Genomic DNA, 10,000 nt, shown 5'->3' with positions numbered 1-10,000 from the left:
GTAAATAGCTTGCTTACCAACCACATGGCTCCGGGTTCATTCCCACTGCGTGGTACCTTGGGCATGTGTCTTCTGCTATAGCCTCGGGCCGACCAAAGCCTTGTGAGTGGATCTGGTAGACGGAAACACAAAGAAGCCCGTCGTATATATGTATATGTATGTGCATGTATATGTTTGTATGTCTGTGTTTGTCCCCCTCAACATCGCTTGACAACCGATGCTGGTGTGTTTACGTCCCCGTAACTTAGCGGTTCGGCAAAAGAGACCGATACAATAAGTACTAGGCTTCCAAAGAATAGGTCGATTTGCTCGACTAAAGGCGGTGCTCCAGCATGGCCTCAGTCAAATGACTGAAACAAGTAAAAGAGTAAGAATACACACACACACACATACACACACACATACACACGCACACACATATACATAAATTAACATAGACAATAGACATATATATTTATAACGGTTTTATTTTTATTTAAATTTTTACTTTATTTTATTCTTTATTTTTATTTTTACTTTTTATTTTTTATTTTATTTTCATTTTATATTATTTTCGTTTTATTTCAGTTATTTTCGTATTAATTTTCATTTATTTTTATTATATTACTACCTTTCGTTATTATCTTTTCATATTTGCCTGTATACTTTATCTTTACCTGAATATTTTTATAATCTTAAATTCTATTAATATTCATTATTTACATTCATTTATTTTTATTTTTATATTTTATATTTAAATATTTTTATATACTTTATTTTATCTTATTTTTAAAATATATTAACACACTCGCACACCCACACACACAAATAACTAAACATACTTTCATCTAATTAGTTTGTTGGACTATCTAAACCCATCAACATGTAGCCTAATGTCCTTTTGCCCTAAAACTTCAAAATGCAAACTCATTTTATTCTATATGTCCGTAATTTGTACTGAGTGTAAACTGAAACAATTGTAGGCAATGTTAATAAATAAATTAATTTATATCATTTAAATGTATATATATATATATCATCATCATCATCATCATTTAGCGTCCGTTTTCCATGCTAGCATGGGTTGGACGGTTCAACTGGGGTCTGGGGAGCCCGAAGGCTGCACCAGGCCAGTCAGATCTGGCAGTGTTTCTACAGCTGGATGCCCTTCCTAACGCCAACCACTCCGAGAGTGTAGTGGGTGATTTTATGTGCCACCGACGCAGGTGCCAGACGAGGCTGACGAACGGCCACGCTCGGATGGTGTTTTTATGTGCCACCGACACAGGTGCCAGACGAGGCTGGCAGACGGCCACGCTCGGATGGTGTTTTTATGTGCCACCGACACAGGTGCCAGATGAGGCTGGCGGACGCCACGATCGGATGGTGTTTGTTACGTCCCCAAAGCACGGAGGCCAGTCTATGCGGTACTGGCTACGGCCACGTTCGGATGATTTTCTGTGTGCCACCGGCACTGGTACCACAAAGATACAAATTCATTTATGTTCATCTATTCTGATTTGTTTTGATTTGATTTGATTTGATTTGATTTTCACTTGCCTCAACAGGTCTTCACAAGTGTCACAAGAAGGAAGGTATGCATAGGTGGACTGTCTACGTCGCCGGGTCTTCGGATGGTGTCTTTATGTGCCACCGACACAGGTGCCAGATGTGGCTGGCGAACGGCCACGATCGGATGGTTTTCTTGTGTGCCACCGGTACTGGAACCACAAAGATACAAATTCCATTGATGTTCATCTATTTTGATTTGGTTTGATTTCACTTGCCTCAACAGGTCTTCACAAGTGTCCACGCGTGTCACACACTTGCCTCCACAGGTCTCCACAAGTGTCACACACTTGCCTCTGCCTCAACAGGTCTTCACAAAGTGTCACACACTTGCCTCTGCCTCAACAGGTCTTCACAAGTGTCATAAGAGAAGGTAAGCACAGGTGGACTGACTACGTCGCCGGGTCTTTGGATGGTGGTGGTGTTTTTATGTGCCACCGACACAGGTGCCAGGTGAGGCTGGCGAACGGCCACGATCAGATGGTGTTTGTTGTGCACAGCACGGAGGCCAGTCGACGGCCACGTTCGGATGGTTTTCTTGTGTGCCACCGGTACTGGAACCACAAAGATACAAATTCCATTGATATTCATCTATTTTGATTTGGTTTGATTTTCACTTGCCTCAACAGGTCTTCACAAGGGTCACACACTTGCCTCAACAGGTCTCCACAAGTGTCACCACTTGCCTCTGCCTCAACAGGTCTTCACAAGTGTCACACACTTGCCTCAACAGGTCTTCACAAGTGTCATAAGAGGGAAGGTATGCACAGGTGGACTGACTACGTCGCCGGGTCTTCGGATGGTGTCTTTATGTGCCAGATGAGGCTGGCGAACGGCCACGATCGGATGTGTGTGTTGTGCCCACAGCACGGAGCCAGTCGATGCGGTACTGGTTACGGCCACGTTTGGGTGGTTTTCTTGTGTGCCACCGGCACTGGTACCACAAAGAATACAATTCCACTGATGTTCATCTATTTTGATTTGTTTTGATTTGATTTTTTTCACTTGCCTCAACAGGTCTTCATAAGTGTCACAAGAAGGAAGGTATGCACAGGACTGACTACGTCCCCGGTCGGGGCCACGGGTTATGGCCTGACTAGTCTTGCCGGGTCTTCTCATGCACAGCATACTTCCATAGGTCTCGGTCTCTAGACATTTCCTTAGTGAGACCTAAAGTTCGAAGGTCGTGCTTCACCACCTCGTCCCAGGTTTTCCTGGGTCTACCCTTTCCACAGGTTCCCTCCACTGCTAGGGTGTAGCACTTTTGCACACAACTATCTTCAGCCTTTCTTGTCACATGACCATACCAGCGCAGCCGTCTCTCTTGCACGCCACAACTGACGCTTCTTAGGTTCAACTTTTCTCTCAAGGAACTTACACTCTGACGATTATGAACACTGACATTACACATCCATCGGAGCATACTGGCTTCATTTCTTGCGAGCTTACGCATATCCTCAGCAGTCACGGCCCATGTTTCACTACCATGTAGCATGCTGTACGTACACATGCATCATACAGTCTGCCTTTTACTCTGACCTTTTGACCAGGTTGGGAGGGCTACCGAGGGAGTAAGAGCTCTCTAAACTTTGCCCAGGCTATTCTTACTCTAGCAGTTACACTTTCAGCACACCCACCCCCGCTACTGACTTGGTCTCCTAGGTAGCGGAAGCTATCAACTACTTCTAGTTTGTCTCCCTGGAACGTGGCAGAAGTTGGTCTCTGCATATTTCCAGTGTTTATTGCTCCTGAGCATTGCCACAGACAAAAACTATTTTCCTAGTTAGCCTTCCTTTGACTTGCTGCACCTCTTATGTGTCCATAGCTACACTTGGTGCATCTTATAGATTTCTACCTACACCGTTTTACAGATCGAGCAGGGCCATCTACCTGAAGGCGTTTGTGATTGATCTACCTTCCTACTTATTAGAACTTTGGTTTTGGCTAGGTTGATTCTAAGGCCCTTCGATTCTAATCCTTGTTTCCACACCTGAAACTTCTCCTCCAGTTCTGATAGTGACTCAGCAATTAGAGCAAGGTCATCAGCATAGAGGAGCTCCCAGGGGCAACCTGTCTTGAATTCCTCCGTTATTGCCTGGAGGACTATGATAAATAGGAGGGGACTGAGGACTGAACCTTGGTGGACCCCAACCTCTACCCGGAATTCTTCACTGTACTCGTTGCCCACCCTCACCTTACTAGCAGCGTCTCTGTACATGGCTTGAACAGCTCTCACCAACCATTCTTCTATCCCTAGTTTCCTCATTGACCACCAGATAAGGGACCGGGGGACCCTGTCAAAGGCTTTCTCCAAGTAACAAAAGCCAGGTACAAGGGCTTATCTTTGGCTAGGTATTTCTCCTGCAGCTGTCTTACCAGGAATAGCATCAGTAGTACTTTTCCCTTGCACGAACCCAAACTGCATATCATCTAAGGTAATTCTCTCTCTAATTAGTTGGGCTACAACCCTCTCCGTAACCTTCATTACCTGATCCAGCAGCAGCTGGCCCTGTAGTTATTTGTCTCTAGGGCGTCGCCTTTACCTTTGTAGCAGTTGACTATTATGCTGCTACACCAGTCATTGGGTATGACCCTCGTGTATCACTGGTTAACTATACGGGTGACTAAGCTATAGCCGACACCACCAGATATTTTGAGCATCTCTGCAGTAATTCCTGATGGGCCTGGGGCTTTCCCTGTTTTCATGCTTCTAATTGCCTTATCTACTAAGGAACTGTTAACTCGGATTGCTGGTCCCTCTGTTGGGTCGACATTCGGCAGACTCTCTTTATCCCATTCATTTTCCTCATTCAGCAACCTTTCATAGTGGCGTCTCCAAGCTTCTCTCTTTGCATCCTCATTTAACGCAAGTGAACCATCCCCATGCGAACACATTTTCTCCTACCACGTCACGATTCTCTCTCACACACTGTCTTGCAACACGAAATACCTCAAGTCTTTCATCCTCACGACGCAGGACATTGGCAAATTTTTCCTTATCTGCCTCCCCTCTGGCTAGATAGACCTGTCTCCTGGCTTCCCTTCTGGCAGACTGATACACTTCCCTGCTACCACCGTTCTTCCAGGCCTTCCAAGCCTGTTTCTTTTGTCTAATAGCCCTGTCAACAATATTGTTCCACCACCACGTTATTTTGGGTCTTAAGGGGACTTTGCACCAGCCACAGATCTGGTCAGCGGCTTTCAGCAGGTTGTCCCTCAGAAGCGTCCAGTTGTCTTCTACCCCATGCGTAGCTATACTCTTCCATTTCGTCTAAGGCTTCAAATAACATATCTCTAAATCTCTGTCCATTCGCAGGGTCTTTAAGCTTCCAGACCCTTCTTCTCCATGTTGGTCGTCTTCTAGTCGCCCTCTTTGTCCTGATCCTAAAGTCACTAACTACCAGTCTATGTTGTGGGGTGCATTCTTCACCTGGGAAGGTTTTGGCATTTATAAGCAGCCATCTTTCCCTTTTTCTGGCAAGGATGTAGTCGATTTGGCTAGTATGCCGGCCCGATCGGTAGGTGACCAGGTGGCTTGTCGGTTTCCTGAAGTTAGTGTTGCAAATCATAAGACTATTCGCATCGCAGAACTCCAGCAGCCTGGTTCCCTCCTCGTTGCGGGAACCATAACCGTAGCCTCCATGTACGCCATGGAAGCCCCCAGCACGTCGTCCAACATGCCATTGAAGTCACCAGCCACAAAGAGAAGGTCCCTGTCGTTCGTCAATGATGTGGTCTGCAGTAGGGTGTCATAGAAACAGTCTTTCTGTCCATCAGGTAGCCCTGGCTGAGGGGCATAGGCCGATATAATAGTTGCTAAACTATGGTGGAGCACTAATCTAATCTTATTATTCTGTCACTTACTCTGACTACCTCGATTACCTTATCTACCCATTTTTCGGCGATAAGCATGCCCACACCCCCGACTCCGTCAGTTATTCCCAGCCAGAAAATCTTGTACCTCTGTCCTTTGCCTGTGAGGAACCTAGCAGAACCTCCTCTCCACCTCACTTCTTGAATGCAGCATATATCAACCCCCTCCGTTCAAGCATTCACTATCTCGCCAGATCTGCCTTTCGTGTGCCGACGTGAGGGTGCCAACCCTGAGGCTGTGGGTGGGGTGGAAGTGGCATTGGTCCTAATAGCGTCATGTACCTAGATATATATATATACACATACACATACACACACACACACACACACACACTCACACGCATACACACACATGCATGCACACACACACACACACATCATAATATATATATACTTTATTAAAAGCAGCAGAAATATCACAAAAACTGTCCGATGAATGGGAATGTGAAACTCTGAGTAACAGTTTTTGTGATATTTCTGCTGCTTTTAATAATGCATATTACTCTACCACTGGTATTTGAGTACTATTTTTTCCATCTTGTTTTGCATTTATGTGCTTATTCCGGTATATATATATACAGGTGTAATATATATATATATATATATATAGATATATATATATATATATATACATGTATGTATATATATATATACATGTAGTATATATATATATATATCTATATATATATATATACACATGTATTATTATATATATATATATATATGTATATATCATAATATATATATATATATATATATATATATTATATAATATATATATATATACATGTTATATATATATATATATATGATATATTATATGTACATACATACATTCATACACACACACAGACATAAACACATGTGCATACACACACACACACACATGCATGAATGAATATATAGATATACATACATGTCTGTGTGAGTAAAAGAGAGAGATAAGTGAAGCTGAAAATGCACAGAGTGTATATATGAAGATTTAATTAAACTAAAATTAATACATTTAACAGGTTTCACTCTCGAATGATTTTCAAAAGGGTAAATTTTGAGGAACATGGAGCTGTATCACAAACTGAATTGTTTCTGCAATTTGATTCAGTTTACAAATATGAAACCTGTTAAATGCATTAATTTTAATATTTTATAAGCTTAAAGCTTATAAGGAATCACCATGCAATGACTAAAGCAAATAGCCTAATACTGGGGCATATAAACCCTTGACGGAATAAAGTAGGGTTACAAGAACTCTGCTTTTTCCTATCATTGCATGGTGATTGCTTATAAGCTTTAAGCTTATAAAATATTATTATTTACAGAGTTGTATAAATCAACACTGCTTACCAAAAACCATCATATTTATTTTAATTTAAATAATTTTCATTTAAACTCTCTGAATTTTCACCTTCATTTCTTTCTTTCATATACATACATACATACACATATACATACATACATACATACATACATACGTACACATATATATATATATATATATATATATATATATTATATATATATATATATATATATATACGCGATAAATAACGTGAGTTCATGGCTGTTTCCTGCACCAGCTTCACATAGAAGCCCCAGCCCATCCAAAGTACCTTGGATCATAGGGTGACCTGCTGTGCTTGAGGAGACCTATTGGGTCAAGTACATCAACAGCAAAAAATCAAATAGAAATTGTAGTTGTGATACCTGTGCCAGTGGCATGTAAAAAGCACCCACTACACTCATGGAGTGGTTGGCATTAGGAAGGGCATCCAGCTGTAGAAACACAGCCAGATCAGACTGGATCCTGGCGCAGCCTCCTGGGTTCCCAGACCCAGTCGAACCATCCAACCCATGCTAGCATGGAAAATGGACGTTAAACGATGATGATGATGATGATGTATGTATGTATGTATATATATATATATATATATATATATATATAATATATATATATATATATATATATGAATTTATATATATATGTATATGTATATATGTACGTATATGTATATGTACGTATATGCATATGTATATATATATGTATCAAAATAAGTAACAAGGATATCCAGAGGTAATGCACTATGATCGTTTCATGCAACTTCATTTAATTGAACAATGCAATCATTACATCAATTTAAAATGCAGACCAATCTTCAGATGCACATTCTGTCTTTGTGCTTCTGAAGATTGCTCTGCATTTTAAATTGATGTAATGATTGCATTGTTCAATTAAATGGAGTTGCATGAAACGAACATAGTGCATTACCTCTGGATATCCTTGTTGCTTATTTTCATTTTAATCATCTTACTTTGAAATTGTATGGATAATACTGTACTAAATTCTGGTGCCTCAACTTAAGAACCATATTCATCTGAATCTAAATTTTTTGCTGAACTCATCTACCAAGCCCAAAGTATAATATATGTATGTATGTATGTATGTATGTATGTATGCACACACACACACACACACATGCACACATACATATATGTATATATATATACACCTGGTGCCTCAACTTAAGAACCATATTCATCTGAATCTAAATTTTTTGCTGAACTCATCTACCAAGCCCAAAGTATATATATATGTATGTATGTATGTATGTATGTATGTATGTATGTATGTATGTATGTATGTATGTATGTATGCACACACACATGCACACATATATATGTATATATATATATATATACACCTACATAAAGAAGTACTAATTTCTATCTGTGAAGAGAACCTGTGAAGAGGTAAACCCAGGAGAATGTAGGATGAAATAGTGAAATGTGATCTTCAGATGTTGAGTCTCACAGAGGAGATGGCAAATGATTGGGGCTTTTGGTGATTTGGTGTGCTACAGAAGATATGTCAAACTAAGTAAAACCATAGTTGTGGCCAGTGCCAGTGACACGTAAAAACCACCCCTGTCAGCACATTGAAAACATACAGGGCATTGCATGGAGTGGTTGACATTAGGAAGGGCGCCCAGCCACAGAAACCAGGCCAAAACAGACCGGAACCTGGTGCAGCTTACTAGTCCCATTCAATCAGTCTAACCCATGTCACCATGGAAAATGGAGGCTAAATGATAGTGATGATGATGATGATGATGATGATGATGATGATGAAGATACACATTTACAGGCAAAATGTGAAAGCTAGAGATGTTTTGTATAGATAACATATAATAGTACTTAAATAATTTGAACTGAAACTTTGAAACTTTTGTCAAGGACAAGGTCCACAAGGTAAAGAGAGGCTGCAAGAGAAATACAGGTGAGCTGATATGGAGATAGTGATGCAGATATACCCAAAAGGCAGCATGGAAAACGATGATGATGATGATGATGATGCATTCATATATGGGTACAGGACATCACCAACAGTAAGCAACATGAAATACGAAATCAAATGAGTCCAATATGCAAGCAACAAGAGAAACAAATGGAAAACAGGACAAGAAATACGAAGAACGACCCTTCATCAGTTGTCGGCAGTCTATCTATTCCTCATTTCGAGCATTGAACGACAATATGAGTCTTCGAAGACTGTTGGTCTCATAAGTACCAAAGTAAAAGTTGGGAACAAAAACAGGACAGTAGAGACATACAAGGAAACCAAATGAAATCAAACATGGAAGGTTGTTGCACTAGAACAAGGGTAAAATAATGAACGCTAGATAGATAGATAGATAGATAGATAGATAGATAGATAGATAGATAGATAGATAGATAGATAGATAGATAGATAGATAGATAGATAGATAGATAGATAGATAGATAGATAGATAGTTGATAGATAGATAGATAGATAGATAGTTGATAGATAGATAGATAGATAGATAGTTGATAGATAGATAGATAGATAGATAGATAGATAGATAGTTGATAGATAGATAGATAGATAGATAGACAGACAGACAGACAGACAGACAGATAGACAGATAGACAGATAGATAGATAGATAGATAGATAGATAGATAGATAGATAGTTGATAGATAGATAGATAGATAGATAGATAGATAGATAGATAGATAGATAGTAGATAGATTGATAGATAGATAGATATGACAGGCTTCCTTCAGTTTCCATTCACCAAATACACTCACAGATTTTTAATTGGCATGGAGCTATAGTAGCTGATGCTTGCCCAAAGTGTCATGCTTCTTGACTGAACCTAGAATTATGTTAGGAAACAAACAATTTACCACCCAGCCACACCTGTGCCTATATACTATGTGTGTGTGTGTACATATATATATATATATATATATATATATATCATCATCGTTTAACGTCTGTTCTCCATGCTGGCATGGGTTGGACAGTTTGACTGAGGTCTGGAAAGCCAGCGGCTGCACCAGGCTCCAATCTGATCTGACAATGTTTCTACAGCTGGATGCCCTTCCTAACACCAACAACTCCAAGAGCTTTTTACATGCCACTGGCACAGGAGCCAATCAGGTGGGCCTAGCACCATTAACATTCAGATAGTGCCTTTTACACGCCACTTGCATGGGGAGTGAGTCACATATATATATCCAAAGGCGCCTATTGTTATTTCTTGTTGTTTGTGCTTGA

This window comes from Octopus sinensis, linkage group LG4, assembly GCF_006345805.1.
Source record: "Octopus sinensis linkage group LG4, ASM634580v1, whole genome shotgun sequence".
Taxonomy (NCBI): Eukaryota; Metazoa; Mollusca; class Cephalopoda; order Octopoda; family Octopodidae; genus Octopus; species Octopus sinensis.
The sequence above is the reverse complement of the archived record's forward strand: the minus strand, read 5'-3'. Positions refer to the sequence as shown.